The following is a 16,526-nucleotide window of genomic DNA, read 5'->3' on the forward strand; positions in this document are numbered from 1 at the left end:
GATGACATTAAGACGTTTGCAGGGACAACATGGCCACAATTAGTACATGACCGGGGTAGTTGGAGAAGTATGGGAGAGGCCTTTGCCCTGCAGTGGGCGTAACTAGGCTGATGATGATGATGATGAATTAAGGCTTTCTTAATAATGGTAATTATTCCATGCACTTCAGTAACTGAACTTGTAACTAAACTTATGCTTTGATATCAAATCTATAATGGAACCCACGAATTGTGTACTGTACTGTTTCTTCCATTTTTTCAGATTTATATTGAATTTCGCCCCCGGTTACCTTAGTAAATGAACCGGTAGTGCTGCGAAAGAAAGTGTTACTCGATGCTCGAGCCACTAATAACTGAAGGTAGGGCTAGTAGGCGTTCACTAACTGCAGTGCGACAGAAAGATAATCAACTGGTATAAAAACATTACCGATTTATATATATATATATATATATATATATATATATATATATATATGTATATAATGGACGCTGTCCAGATGCACCAAATTTATAAAAATTACGTATGCCAGACAGCTCTAAACAACCTCCTGATCTAAATTACTGGATGAGACGACCAGCACTGCTTTACAAGATCAAAATGCATAATTTAATTTTAACCTATTTAAACTACTTAACTTTGTAACTGTTCACTTTGCGACAAATATTTCTCTCTACAAATTGTGTCTACTGAGCATGTATGGCATATTTACTTAGAACGGATTCTCAGGACAACGCCAGTTTCGAGATAACTTGGAAGCGTCTGACAAAATGCATTGACGCACCATTAGATCTCGTGCCTCAATGCATAAAACAGTGGCTTCTTAAGAAAGTTAGCAGAACAGTGCATTTTTACCGCAAATTTCTCAGTGCATATCTCAAAACAGGTGTGATCCTCGGAATTTGTTTTATGACGACGGTCCTTGTACAATTACCAGCTGCAATTTGTAGATTAAAGTATGTACCATAAAGCAATTATTTAAAAAAGGTAATTAGCCTAATTATGGGTACGATTCAACTAAGCGTTCTGTTTTTTTGTAATAGTAATGGCTACTTCACGGAGAAATTTAAATTAAGGGTTAGAATTACTATCTGCCGCAGGGAATCAGAAATATGATGCAGCTGCTAAATCTTTTATAAAAACACATAACGGAACTCCTTTAATGAACCCAATAGTATACACAGGACAACTTCGGCAAGTCCAAGAAAGCAGCATCTTGTGATGCTACTTTCTAGTAAGTTTAAGAAAGAAACCCGAAAATCGCAAATTCAAGACAACTTAAGCTCAAAAGACAGAAATTTACGTCATGTAAGGTCAGCGAAGGTTGACTTTTGCAACGTTGCTGGAGATCTGCTGGTGATGGAGATCTCCTATAGCAGTTGCTTCAAAACGCAGCTTACCCACCGAGCCGGTAAAGTAACACACACACACAAACATATATATATATATATATATATATATATATATTGTCACGTGGTGGTGACGTTGAAGAACACAGTAGCAATACTGTGAAAGACAGCTAACTTTTATTGGGCGAACTTGTGCTCTCAAAAACAGGCTACACTCAATGAACGGCGACAGCGGCGAACACAGTCGGCGATCGTCGAAAATCTGATGAACGGGTCAAGCGCGTCGGCTTTTATACATAAACATTTGAATGTTCCAAACTAATAGCTGTGACCCGCGTGGGACCCGTGTCTTTCACAAAGTTCTACACTATTCGCGTCGCGCATACATTCAATCAGTTTACGCAAGGTTCGGTGACAGACAGCGGATGGAATCATCGATAACATTCCAGAAATTTCCTAAACATGGAGACGCGTCCTGCGCTGTGCGATAAGATTTGTTAAGCGGTGAAACGGGGTCACCCGAGCAAGATAAATATGTACATGTGTAAATACCCTCCTCTTAAAAAGCATCGACCCGATGCTGCAAACAAACGAAAGTAATAAACGAAAACACCCGTAGCAAAGAAACAACAAACTAAGGAAGTTCGTCATCGTGCGTGAAAGGGCTTAAGACGCACTACGTGGACCACTCCAGAACGTGCGCGGCACCGCTGTGAATTCGGAATGAGGAATGCCATCTGGCACAACCTTATATTCTAGTGCGCAAATACGTCGGATGACCGTGTAGGGTCCGAAATAGCGTTGCAATAGTTTCTCACTGAGTCCTCGTCCGCGTACCAGGGTCCAAACCCAAACACGGTCACCTGGTTGGTATTCGAAGAAGCGTCGTCGGAGATTGTAGTGTCGGCTGTCGGTACGCTTCGGGGTCTTGATGCGTAGGCGTGCGAGCTGTCGGGCTTCTTCGGCATGCTGGAGATAGCTAGAGACGTCGACATTCTCTTCGTCAGTGACGTGCGGCCGCATAGCGTCGAGCGTCGGCGTCGGGTTCCTGCCGTAAACCAACTTGAACGGCGTGATCTGTGTGGTTTCTTGCACCACCGTGTCGTAAGCGAAGGTTACATACGGCAGGACCGCGTCCCTCGTGATGTGCTCGACGTCGACGTACATTCCTACCCTGTCGGCGAGGGTCTTGTTCAGGCGCACCGTTAGACCATTCGTTTGCGGATAGTAGGCAGCTGTCCTGTGGCTTGTCTGGCTGTATTGCAGAGCGGCTTGGGTGAGCTCTGCTGTAAAGGCCGTTCGTCTGTCGGTGATGACGAGTTCTGGGAAGCCATGTCGCAGCATAATGCTTTCGACGAAAAATGTCGCCGCTTCGGCTGCGCTTCCTTTTGATAGAGCTTTAGTTTCAGCCAAGCGGCTGATGTAGTCCGTCGCCTCGACGATCCACTTATTCCCGGATGTTGACGTCGGAAACGGCCCCAACAAATACATCCCAATTTGCTGGAATGGTCGGCGACGAGGTTCGAGCGGCTGTAGTAAACCTTCTGGTCTTGTCGGTGGCGTTTTACGTCGCTGACAGTCTCGGGATGTCTTGACGTAACGGGCGACGTCGGCGGTTAGACGCGGCCAGTAATACCTTTCCTGTATCCTCGACAGTGTCCGGGAGAATCCTACGTGCCCAGCGCTGGGCTCGTCGTGTAGGGCTTGGAGTACTTCTGTACGCAGCGCTGACGGTACAACAGGAAGGTAGTGGGCGTGGACGGGTGAGAAGTTCTGCTTCACGAGCAGGTTGTTTTGTAGCGTGAATGAAGACAACCCTCACTTAAATGCCCCAGGGACAACGTCGGTGTTCCCCTTCCAAATACTCGACGAGGCCTTTTAGCTCCGGGGCTGCTCGTTGCTGTTTGGTGAAGTCTACCGCCTGATTATACCAAGGAAGGCGTCGTCGTCCTCGTCGTCTTGCGTCGGAGGATCGATGTGGGCGCGTGATAAGCAGTCGGCGTCAGAGTGTTTTCTACCGGACTTGTATATTACCGTGACGTCATATTCTTGAAGTCTGAGGCTCCACCGCGCCACTCGTCCTGAAGGGTCAGTTAAGTTAGCTAGCCAAAACAACGCGTGAAGGTCGATGACGACTGAGAATGGCCTGCCAAAGAGGTACGGGCGGAATTTTGCTATAGCCCAAAGGATGGCGAGGCATTCCTTTTCAGTGGTAGAATATCTGCCTTCCGCTTTTGACAGCGATCGGCTAGCATAGGATATCACCCGTTCAAGTCCGTCTTTCCACTGTACTAGCACGGCACCGACGCCTAGGCTATTGGCGTCAGTGCGGATTTCAGTATCGGCGTCCTCGGCGAAGTGTGCAAGTAACGGCGGTGACTGCATGCTTCGTTTGAGTTCTTGAAATGCGTCGGCCTGCAGCGTTTCCCACTTGAACTCGACATCACATTTGGTTAGATGCGTTAGTGGCTCCACGATGCGTGAACAGTCGTTTACGAAGCGCCTATACAGGCACACATGCCAAGAAATTCTGTGCACTGCCTTCTTGTCGATTGGTTGCGGGAACATTGCGATGACAGCTGTCTTCTGCGGGTCGGGGCGGACTCCAGATTTACTGATGACGGGGCCTAGGAACAGAAGCTCATCGTAAGCAATGCGGCACTGTTCAGGCTTTAGAGTGAGCCCTGATGACTTGACATCGTCTTATACTGTCGCAAGCCGCCTAAGGTGATCGTCAAAATTTCTGGTGAAGGCAACGACGTCATCCAAGGAAACAAGGCACGTCTGCCACTTCAATCCTGCTAACACCATGTACATGACGCGCTGAAACGTTGCAGGCGCCGAGCACAGTCCGAATGGCATGAACTTCAACTCGTAGAGGCCGCCTGGCGTAATGAAGGTGGTCTTTTCGTGTTCTTTTTCGTCGACTTCTATTTGCCAGTGGTCAGACTAGAGGTCCATCGACGAGAAGTATTTAGCGTTGCAGAGCCGATCGAATGCGTCGCCTATCCGTGGAAGGAGGTACACGCCCTTCTTCGTAATCTTGTTCAGTCGACGATAATCGACGCAGAAGCGCAGGGTTCCGTCCTTGTACTTCACCAGCACTACAGGAAATGCCCACGGGCTTTTCGATGGCTGGATAATGTCTTCGCGCGGCATTTCGTCGACTTGTTGCCTAATAGCTTCACCTTCTCGCGTCGAAACTAAGTAAGGGCTCTGGCGGAGTGGTCGAGCGCACTCTTCGGTTATTACGCGATCATTTGAAACTGGTGTTTGTCGAATCCTCGATGGCGTCGAAAAGCAGCCTTTGTATCTTCGGTTACGTCGAAGTCTGGTTCGGGGACTAGGCTCATCGGGGTAGATGCGGCAGAAGCTGAAAGGACGAAGGCATTGCTGGTTTCCACAATTTCCTCGATGTACGCGATTGTCGTGCCTGTGTTGATGTGCTTGAACTCTTGGCTGAAGTTGGTTATCATAACTTCCGCTTTCCCTCCGGGGAGTCCAGCGATCCCTCTTGCGATGCAAATTTCACGGTCGAGCAGTAGATGTTGGTCGCTCTCGATGATCCCTTCTACGTCAGCGGGTGTTTCGGTGCCGAAGGAAATAACAATGCTGGAGCGCGACAGGATGCCCACTTGATCTTCGAGCACACTCAAGGCGGGGTGACTACAAGAGCTCTCCGGCGGTATCGCTTGATCTTCGACAGCGTTATCAATTTTGACTTCAGGTCTATGATTGCGTCGTGTTGGTTCAGGAAGTATATGCCGAGAATGACGTTTGGTAGACACTATTGGAGGATAACGAAGGTGGGAGGGTAAGTCCGGTCATGAGCGGTAATTCTTGCCGTGCAGACTCCAGTCGGCGTAATGAGATGTCCTCCAGCGGTTCGAATTTGAGGACCTTCCCATGCAGTTTTACCTGTCTTCAACTAGGGCGACGATGTGCCCTCTCATTAAGAAGAAATCGGTGCCTGTGTCCACTAACGCGGTAAATGCGTGGCCGTCGAGAAGCACGTCCAGGTCGGTGGTTCTTTGTCTGGCGTTGCAGTTAGGTCTTGGGGTCGGATCACGGCTGCGTCGCGTTGAACTGAAGCTTGAACGTCGCGTCATCAAGTTGTCTTTCGTCGGTGTAGTCTTGGCTTCCTGACTTCGTCGGGACGGCGGCGTGTCATTATCATGTCGTCGAGATGGTCTCTTCGTCGTCTTCATCGGCGGCGGAGGATCTTCGTCAGTTCGACGAACAGCAACCGCACTTCCATCGGTTGCTGCTTTTAGTTTTCCGGATATGGGCTCGTAGAGGAGCCCTGGGCTGGGCCGGTGTATGGTTGGCGCTGGAGCGACAGATAGCGGCGAGGTGACGGCGAACAGGACGGTCGTCGAGGGCTCCACTGAGTGGCGACGAGGTAGTCAGCGATATCGCGAGGTCGTTCGCCAATCTGTGGTCGCGGCGCGTTAACGACAAACCTTCGGAGTCCAATCTCCCGGTATGGGCATCGACGGTAGATGTGCCCGGCTTCTCCGCAGTGATAGCAAAGCGAACGATGGTCGCGGGCCCGCCAAACATCAGTCTTCCGTGGAATGCTGCATGGGGCGATCTTTGGCGTGCTGGCGGTGGGGGTGGTGGCGGACGACGGAACTGTGGCGTCACTGGGCCCTGCCGTTGGCGCAGAGGGGTTACGTGACGGTGGGCTACAGCGGCGTATGTCATCACTTGCGGCTCAGGGTGCACCGATTGAGGGGCTACTCCGAGTTGTTGGAGCTCCTAACGGACGGCGTCGGCAATTGAAGTCACTTGAGGCTGTGATTGTAGCTCCTCCAGCACTACCGCACGGATAGTCTCACGCAGGTCTTCGGTGGCCAGTGACTGAACTCCGGCGTAGTTTGTCGAGTTAGTGAGGCGGTTGAATTGCCGGTTCCGCATTTCCAGTTTCTTCTCGATGCAAGTGGCCTCGCGAAGAAACTCGTCAACAGTCTTCGGTGGGCTTCGTACCATTCCGGTGAAAAGTTCCTCCTTTACACCACGCATCAGTAAGCGGACTTTCTTCTCCTTTTACATTTCCGGGTCGGCGTGGCGGAATAGGCGGCTCAACTCTTCTTTGACGATCGCGGTTGTCTCATTAGGTAGGTGCACCTGGGGTTCTACTAGCGGTTGGGGCTCGTTCGGGGCGTACGACGCTTGCGAATGTCTGCAGGAAGCCGCTTCGGAACAGGTCCCAGGTCGTTAAGGTGGCTTCTCGGTTCTCGAACGACGTTCTGGCAGCGTCTTCCAATGCGAAGAAGACGTGCCGTAGTTTGTCGTCGCTGTTCCAGCTGTTAAATGTAGCGACTCTCTCCTATACCTCAAGCAAGTTTTCCGTGTCCTCGAACGTTGAACCGCGGAACATCGGAGGCTCCCTGGGCTGCTGCAGCACGAAAGGGGACGCTGGGGCTGCCATTGGGGTGGACATGGTGACAATCTTTCTGCTCGTCTCAGGCAAAAGTCCATGCTCCGGGGGCAGTCCTTGCAGCCTGCGGGTACCACGCTGGTTCTTGTATGCGTTGGTGATGTCTCCCACGTTCGGGCGGGGGTCACGGCTTTGTAGGGGCGTCCGGTACATGAACGCAAAGGACCTCCACCAGGTGTCACGTGGTGGTGACGCTGAAGAACACAGTAGGAATACTGTGAAAGACATTGCTAACTTTTATTGGGTGAACCTGTGCCCACAAAACAGACTACGCTCAAAGAACGGCGACAGCGGCGAACACAGTCGGCGATCATCGAAATCCGATCTGTGGGTCAAACGCGTCCGCTTTTACACATCAGTCGTCGAATGTTCCAGACTAATCGCTGGGACCCGCTTGTCTTCCACAAAGTTCTACATTATTCGCGTCGTGCAAACATGCAATCAGAGTACACAAGGTTTGGTGACAGACAGCGGATGGAACCATCGATAACATTCCAGAAACTTCCTATACACGTAGGCGCGTCCTGCGCTGTGCGATAACATTTGTTAAGCGGTGAAACGGGGTCACCCGAGTGAGATAAACATGTACACGCTGCGATATATATATATATATGTATATATTGAGCGGGCGGGAAGGGGTTAACCGAGGGGCCCGATTTTCATTAATCGTATCATCAGATGCGAAGAAATATTGACACCAATGACAATATAGGGAAGATAATTTGTACTTACTAATAGAATTGAAGAAGTAATATATGTATGGAAATGAAAGTGCATGAAGAAACAATTTGGTGCAGCTAAGCAACGATCTCATGTCTTTGCATTACGCATGCGATGCTCTACCAATTGAGCTACCACGGTGCCGTTATCTCATCCACTTTCTTGGGTACTTATGTTTTAGTGCTAGAACTATCCCTGGGATTGTTAGCAAGCGCCACCACTCACGTATCTTGGCTGCTGGCTAGTTCTAGTACAAAAATTTATATACCCAAACCTCGATGGAAAAATGGTGTCGTGGTAGCTATTGGTAGAGCATCGCACGCGTAATGCGACGAAGACATGTGCTCGTTCCACATCTTCGGTAAGTTGCTTTTTCACCCACATTTATTTCTATTAACTTATTATTCGTTATATATATATATATATATACCAGATCAGGCAGAGCAGTTAAAATGCCTGACCATCAACAACACGCTGCAGCCAGCTTCCCGCGATCTTCATCTTTCTCTCTCTTGTTTCATCTTTCCGTAACAAGACCCCCGGGCGGTGAAGTGCCGTGTCGGCGCATCGTGGGCGAAGAATTGCGAGCGAAGTATGGCTTCAGCCGCGAAAGGTCCACAACGTGAACAGGCGTCGGACTTGAGGGCGCATCAAAATGTAGCGGTGAAATCTCGTAATTTACATCGGTAACTTGACGGAGGGCTTCATAAGGGCCTGTGTAGCGAGAGAGAAGCCATGCCTCCCCGACGACAGGGTGACCAAGGGGCACCAAAGCACCTGGTGCGAAGTTCACATCACGATGACACCGGTCCTAACGATCTTTTTATTATTGTCACGTGGTAGTGACCGTAAAGACACGGTATCAATACTGTGAAAGACGAAACTAACTTTTATTGGGTGAACCTGTGCCCACAAAACAGACTACGCTCAATGAACGGCGACAGCGGCGAACACAGTCGGCGATCATCGAAATCCGATCTGTGGGTCAAACGCGTCCGCTTTTATACATCAGTCGTCGAATGTTCCAGACTAATATTTGGGACCTGCATGTCTTCCACAGAGTTCTACACTATTCACGTCATACGATGAAATCAGATAACACAAGGTTCCGTAAAAAGAGACAGCGGATAGAACCAGGATAACTTTCGAGAAACTTCCGATACGCGCAGGCGCGTCCTGCACTGCACGATAACATTGGTTAAGCGGTGAAACGTGGTCGCCTGGTAGGGATATACAAGTAATCGTGTCAATATGCTGCGAGGTTAATAAACGATATCGGGCGACTTCACGTGCTATGTGAGCGCGATCGATTGCTTCACGAGCGTACTCGGTTGCAACACGTGGCACTGAAGGGAGGATGGTGTCAAACGGCAGTGTGGTGCGGCGACCATACAAAATTTAAAAGGTTGGATATCCTGCGGTATCATGTCGTGACGAGTTATACGCGAACGTCACGTAGGCCAGAGTGGCGTCCTAGTCACCGTGGTCGTTCGAGACGTACTTTGACAGCATCTCTGTGATTGTTGCATTGAGACGTTCCGTAAGACCGTTCATTTGTGGGTGGTTGGAGGTAGAGAGCTTGCGCTCAGTGGAACAAGAGCGGAGGAGGTCGTCAACTATTCGAGACAAGAACGAGCGGCCGTGGTCTGTAAGCAACTATCGAGGTGCACCACGGTGGAGAATGGCGTCGTGGAGGAGAATATCGGCGACCGCTATTGAGCAACTAGTCGCAACGCCTTTGTTATTCCGTAGCGTGTCGCGTAATCAGTAGCGATGGCGATCCAGTTATTCCCTCTTGACGTCATCAGAAAAGGGCCAAGAAGTGAAGGCGTACGCGAAAGAACCGTTCAGAGGGAACTTCAATCTCAAGTGGCGACATAACGACGCACAGAGCGGTAAAGACGCGGCGACAAGAACCAGCGTTGTAGGCGGTCGTATGAATGCAAAACTCCACGGTGTCCTGCCGTCGGTGCATTGTGAGGTTGTTCGAGAGCCGGATCACAGATGACGAGGAAGGGCAAGCAGCAACTCAGGGCTGTCAGGGTTGATATTGCGGTGGTAGAGGATGCCGTCGTGCACCATGAACATGTGGCACCTTAGCGGCACATGCGGCATTGGCGATACGTCACTGCTGCCAAATGGCCTTCCGGCGATTATGCCCTGTAAGGATTCGTCGGGTTGTTCAGCGCGCATGTCGGTCAGCTCACTAAAAGCCATCATGCAGGTCACCGGATCATGCGCAGCAGGATCAGGGGGATCCACGGGGTGACGAGAGAGGCAGCCAGCGTCCTTGTGGAGGCGTCCAGCCTAGTATTTGACCATAAATAAAAATTCCTGGAGCCACAAAGCCCAGCGACCAAGCCGTCGTGTCGAGTCCCGAAGAGAAGACAGCCAGCAGAGTCCGTGGTAGTCTGTAACTACCGAAAACGTACGACCGTACGAATATGGCCGACACTTGGCGAAATTCCCCAAACTAAAGCCACGCACTCCCGCTCGGTGATAGAACAATTTCTCTCGGCTGATGACAGCAGGTCACTGGCGTAAGCTGTCACGCACTCCGTACCATTAGGTTGTTAGGCAACAACAGCGCCGAAGCCATGGCCGCTTGCGCCAGGGTGGACTTCGGTGGGTGCAGATGGATCAGCGTGGGCAAGTATGGAAGGTGTGATTAGAAACCCGATGAGAGCGGCGAACGCGTGAGCCTGTTCCGGGCCCCATGGTAATGGCGTGTTCACCTACATAATATCCGTCAAACGCCGATGATTGTCGGCGAAGTTTTTGATCAAATGACGATAGTAACCACACGGACCGGACAAAGCAGCGCTCATCAGAAGCAAGACGTCACACAGGGAAAGTGTGTGCTTCGCGAAATTTGTCCGGAACTGGTTGGGCACCGGATGCGTAAACGAGGTGTCCCAGCACGGTAATCTCATGGCGCCCAAATAGACACTTAGCGTAGTTCAGTTGGAGACTGACTTTTCGTCAGACCGCAAGAATGACAGCGAGCCGGGTAAGGTGGCTGCAGAACGTGGGAGTAAAAACAATAACGTCATCAACGTATCAGAGACAGGTGGTCCGTTTGTAGCTTCGCAGACAAGAGTCCATCATACGTTCGAATGTCACCGGAGCATTGTCACCGGAGCATGTCATGTCACCGGCCAAATGGCATGAGTTTGAACTAATATAAGCCATCCGGCCTTATGAAGGCCGTCTTCTCGTGGTCCAATTCATCAGGTGAGGTCTGCCAGTAGCTGGATTGAAGATCGATGCACGAGAAGTATTTAGCTCCGTCCAAGCAGTCCAAGGCGTCATTGCTGCGTGGTGGTGGGCTGACGTCTTTTCCAGTTATCTTGTTTAAGTGGCCATAATCAACGCAAAAACGACAGGTACCTTCTTTCTTCTTCAAAAGGACGATAGACGAAGCCCAAGGGTTGGCTGATGGCTCGATGACCCGTTTGCAGAGCCTTTTGTCCACTTCTGATTGGTTGACTCGATGTTCAACATGCGATACACGATCGGGACGTCGACTAATAGGATTCGTGTCTCCAGTGTTTATACGGTGGTGAACAACAGGTGTTTGGCCTAAAGGCCTGTCGCCTAAATCATAGGTGTCACTGTACGATTCAAGCAGGTGACGTGTGTCCGTGGCCTGTGCAGAGGTGAGGTCAGGTTCAATTAGTTTCGTGAATTCATCCGTGAAAGAACAAGAGCTGTGAGCTGCAATTGCCGTTAATAAACTACTCTCGGCATTCAAACTATCTATGTCCAATCCGGAACCACTAGAAAGACTGGCCAAGAAGTTGTCGGCCACAATCACTTGAGGGCAGCGGCTGAAATGCAGATACGGTATAACGACGTCGTTATTAGTAACCGTTACCAGCATATGCGGAACAGCAACGTTCCGGTTCAAAAGCGTGTCGATGATGAGGCGACGCACACATTCACCGTCAGGAACCTGTGGCTGGGCGGTCAAAGTGACATAAATAACTGCCTCGGGTGACAGACGCACATCTTGAAGCGAAAACAAGTGCGGAGGGACGGTGCCCGGAGTATCGGCGAGTGGAGGCAGTCCTAAACGAAGAATGCTGGTCGCACAGTCGATGTGAGTAGAATGAGTGGATAATAAGTCCAATCCAAGGAGAACGTCGTGAGGCCAGTTGTCGACCACAGCAAAGAGAACAGACGTAAGACGTTAACGCGCTCTCAACCTGCCAAGAACAACCAGCACGCCGCCGTAGGCCACCCGAAGCACTCGTGCAGCTGCTGCGGTGAAAACCTTCTTTAAATGTCTACGTAGGGTAGCACTCATCACAGATACGTGGGCTCCAGGGTCGACAAGTGTTTGCGCAGGTACGCCGTCTATTTTAACGTCAGGTAAACTTCTTGTGGGCACAGACAGTGGATTTGCTGCAGTAGCAGGCAAAGCAGCACCACCTCCGAGGGCTGCATTTCTTAGTTTGCCGAAAGAGTGCGGCAAAAAGCCACAGGGGACGAAAGGCGACGTGGCTGTCGCAAACGGGAAGATGGGCGACGTGTTTGCGGTGAGCGAGACTGGTGTCGACGCGGTGTTGGTGAGCGACTGTACCACGTGTTCCTAGCACAGTTGTCGGCGCCGTTAGACTGGGCAGGGTGCGAAACATTGCGGGCATTTCAATGTTGTTGCATGCAGCTCAAGTTGTTCGGCTTGTGAGGTGTTGAGGGCCACGAGTTGCTACAGTATTGGTCGACATGACCAACGCGGCGACAGGTGAAACATATCGGCTGGCCATCCACAGTTTTCCACTCAGTCGGGTAGCGATAACATGGAGAGAAGCGTCGCGGTGAAGCACAAATAGTAGCAGGGTGTTCGTTAGCTCTGTAATTGGCGACAGCAGATACAAAATGTAAACCAATGTTTTCAAGTTCCTGGCGAACGATGGTTTGTTCGAGGGCAACTGTAAAAGTTGTAGCATCAGGGCTACCACTTACAGAAAGCTGAGGGTGCCATCGCGTCCAATTCACATCGAACGATTCGCACAACGTCCTGTGATGGCGAAGCATGCTGTTGTGCGGGTTGATCTTCAAACTTCGACGTTGTGGCAGTATAGAGAAGTCTGGCGAATGGGTGCAAGATGCGTGGGCTTCTGGCTTGCTCGAATTGTCGGCACTCTTTCATAATAGCATCAACTGTAGAGCAGCTTTTGCACACGAGCAGATTAAAGGAGTCGTCAGCAATTCGCTTGAGCCCGTGCGCGACTTTCTCAGCTTCTGTCATGTCGTGATCGTACGAGACATAAGACTCCGTTGAGGATTGGACACGGGAGGCTAGTTCTTGCTTTGCGGCAATTTGACGGCCGGTGTTTTTGCCAAACAACACTGTCAACTTCTCTTTGCATTGCTCCCAGCTGTTTAGCATCTCTTCGTGGTTTTCGCACCACACCTCTTTCCTGCCTCTTAGGTAGAACAATCGGTTAGCTAGCATCAGCGTAGGCTTCCATCTGTTCAGTCCACTCACGCGTTCGAACATAACCACCCACGCTTAAACGTCGGCGCAAGCGGTCCCGCAGAATGTTCCAGGATCTTTGGGTTACACAACCACAACCAAAGGTGACAACGACGCAGCTGGCGACGGTGAGGTAGGAGGCGGCGATGACGTTGATCCCGCGTGCTCACAATCATTCATGGTGTGGACGGTAATGCGACGTCCACTGCGGAGCTCCGTTTCTAGACGTGGTACCCGCACCTCTCGCCAATATGTTACGGTACTCGCAGCAGCAGCCAGCATCCCGCGATTTGCGTCTTTCTATATTTTCTTTCATCATTCGTAGCAATGTGAGGACACACACACAAACACACACACACACACTTATATATATGGGGGTTATTAGACGACCTCCCTTTCGTTAACTATCTTTCGCCCCAGCCGAAGCGTTTGCTCATCCAGAGCCACATTGTCTCGACGCAACTGAATCCTGAACTGAAACACACACTGTTCTCGCAACCTTGTTACCTTTCTTCACGCGTCGACCATAACTTCAGAGTTCAAGTTCTGTTCTGCCAGACCAACACACACTTCCACTCCTACGTGGCGAAGAAATCATCTGGATGGAATCACCTCCCCGCCTCCATCGCCAGCAGCCCTAAGCATGCATCCTTCAAGACTGCCATTGTGAACTTTTAACAGCACTCCTCTCTTTAACGCCGAAATGGCATTGAGAGTATTTAAATAAATTAACAATAAACATAAAATGATCGCATGTGATTTACACCACTACGTGGCATTCCGCAATCTTCTGTGTGCATACACCCGTTTAATCCCGTTCGTTGCAGAATAGAAAGCCATTTTTTGAGATGCATGCGTAGTGGCGGGGTAGCCGCTGAAGGCTTAGATGCCCGAGTCCGTAGTGGTCGTGTGTACTTTTTCTTGGACACCTGGGCTAGCGGTTGCGGGGTGCTTTGCTTGCCGAATGCTCCTGAGTGCCTGCTGCGCAGTTTTGTCTTACCATCTCATTCAGTTTAATTATGTAGGTATTTTGTTTGTTTATTCCTTTATTTATTTATTTATTTATTTATTTATTTGAATACCTTCAGAGCCTGCAGGGCGTTACCTTAAGGAGTGGGAGCATCAAATAAAGAAAATTGAAATATCTGCTAGCGTGTTATTGAACAGCATTTTGAAGTGCGCTGACTTCCGTTATAGATAAAATGAAGGTAGGCAAGTGGTCCCAATCATTACATGCTTGAGGAATGAAAAGAATGAAAGCGGTGGTATTATGATAAAGAGAAAAAAAAACTCTTCTTGACGATGGCCGATACGAGGTGGCATGGGGTAAAGAGGGGAAAGATACTCTTACTGAAGATGAGGGTTAAGACGGTAAATATTGTTAAATAAAGCAGGACGTGCAATTTTCCTATGTGATTAAAGTGATGGAAGCCAGAACGTTGTTTTCATAATTAAACGCGGGAAATACTAAAATAGAGAAACTGAAACTTGCTACTATTCTGTACAGCTTCAAGATGACTAGTAAGGCTTTCGGTAAATGAATCCCACGCAGCTGGGGCATGTACTATTTTGGAACCGGGGCAACTTCTATAAAGGCGGAGTTTAATAGAAGGTGCCTCACAAATGTTATGGGGCACGTACACAAGCATGCGGTTAGCAATAATAAAAACATAATAAATGTGTGCTGCCCCAGACAGGTTACAGTACATGTGAATCCTAAGTTTTTTGTAAATAGTCGTTTCCTGAAGAAGGGAAGCACTAATGTTGTGCTTGCAAGCGCTGATGGGAAGTTCACATCAAAAGCTCATTGTCTCGCACTTCATCGCGGCGTTGAGCTTCTCCTCTATTCAGCGTATCGCAACAATTCGCTTTTTCTGATGATCATCATTGGTTTCTATAATTTTTCCTAAGCTTACACGGGAAGGCACTAGTGAATTTCGAAGACTGAAATATTACCGGCTATTCGCCGACAAATAGGCGGGGGGGGGGGGAGGGCTGCTATTTCGTATCCCATACTAAATCGAGTCAGGGCATATTTTGTGGCGCTCTAACATGGGCAAATGCTTGCATGCGAATATACAATGTTCCTAACAATGATTTCACTGGAGTTCACGCAGAAATTTCCTATTGCCTTGCAGGTGTATGTTGCCGTTTTTTGGAACATATCAAATATATTTCTTTGCAAACCATTATCACAACGGAAAGGACATTTCTTCCTGCTGTATGACGGTGTGCGCGTGCTAGCATCACCTCATGTCTTCAACGTAAAGTGCATTGAGTCAACTCTTTGCTCTCTCATCATCATTATCAGCCTGGTTACACCCACTGCAGGGCAAAGGATTCCCCCATACTTCTCCAACTACCCCGGTCATGTACAAATTGAGGCCGTGTTACGCCCACTGCAAGGCAACGGCCCCTCCAATACTTCTCCAACTACCCCGGTCATGTACACATTGTGGCCTTGTTACGCCCACTACAGGGCAAAGGCCTCTCCCATACTTCTTCAACTACCTCAGTCATGTACAAATTGTGGCCATGTTGTCCCTGCAAACTTCTTAATCTCATCCGCACACCTAACTTTCTGCGGCACCCTGCTACGCTTCCCTTCTCTGGAATGCAATCCGTAACCCTTAATGACCATCGGTTATCTTCCCTCCTCATTACATGTCCTGCCCATGCCCGTTCTTTTTCTTGATTTCAACTAAGATGTCGTTAATTTGCGTTTGTTCCCTAACCCAATCTGCTCTTTTCTTATCCCTTAACGTTACACCCATCATTTTTCTTTCCATGGCTCGTTGCGTCGTCCTCCATTTAGGTATAACCCTTTTCGTAAGCCTACGGGTTTCTGCCCCATACGTGAGTACTGGTAAGACACAGCTGTTATACACTTTGGCTTGGGGGATAATCGCAACCGGAGCTTCATGATCTGAGAATGCCTGCCAAAACGCACCCCAGCCCATTCTTATTCTTCTGAATATTTCAGTCTCATGATCCGGATCCGCAGTCACTTCCTGTCCTATGTAGATGTACTCCCTTACCACTTGCAATGTCTCGATACGTATTGTAAAGTGTTGTTCTCTTGCGAGACTGTTAACATTAGTTTTCTGCAGATTAACTTTTAGACCCATCCTTCTGCTTTGCCTCTCCAGGTCAGTGAGTATGCATTGCAGTTTGTCCCCTGAGTTAATAACGAAGGCAATATCATCAGCGAATCGCAAGTTACTCAGGTATTCTCCATTAACTATTATCCCCAATTCTTCCCAATCGAGGTCTCTGAATACCTCCTGTAAACACGCTGTGAATAGCATTGGAGAGATCGTATCTCCCTGCCTGACGCCTTTCTTTGTTTGGATTATGTTACTTTCTTTATTGAGGACTACCGTAGCTGTGGAGCCTCTATAGATATCTTTCAGTACTTTTACATACGGCTTGTCTACACCCTGATTCCGTAATGCCTCCAGGACTGCGGAGGTTTCGCCTGTATGGAACGCACGCTTTCTCGTAATCAATGAAAGCTATATATAAGTGTTGGTTA

This window comes from Dermacentor variabilis, chromosome 8 (genome assembly GCF_050947875.1).
Source record: "Dermacentor variabilis isolate Ectoservices chromosome 8, ASM5094787v1, whole genome shotgun sequence".
NCBI classification, from domain to species: Eukaryota; Metazoa; Arthropoda; class Arachnida; order Ixodida; family Ixodidae; genus Dermacentor; species Dermacentor variabilis.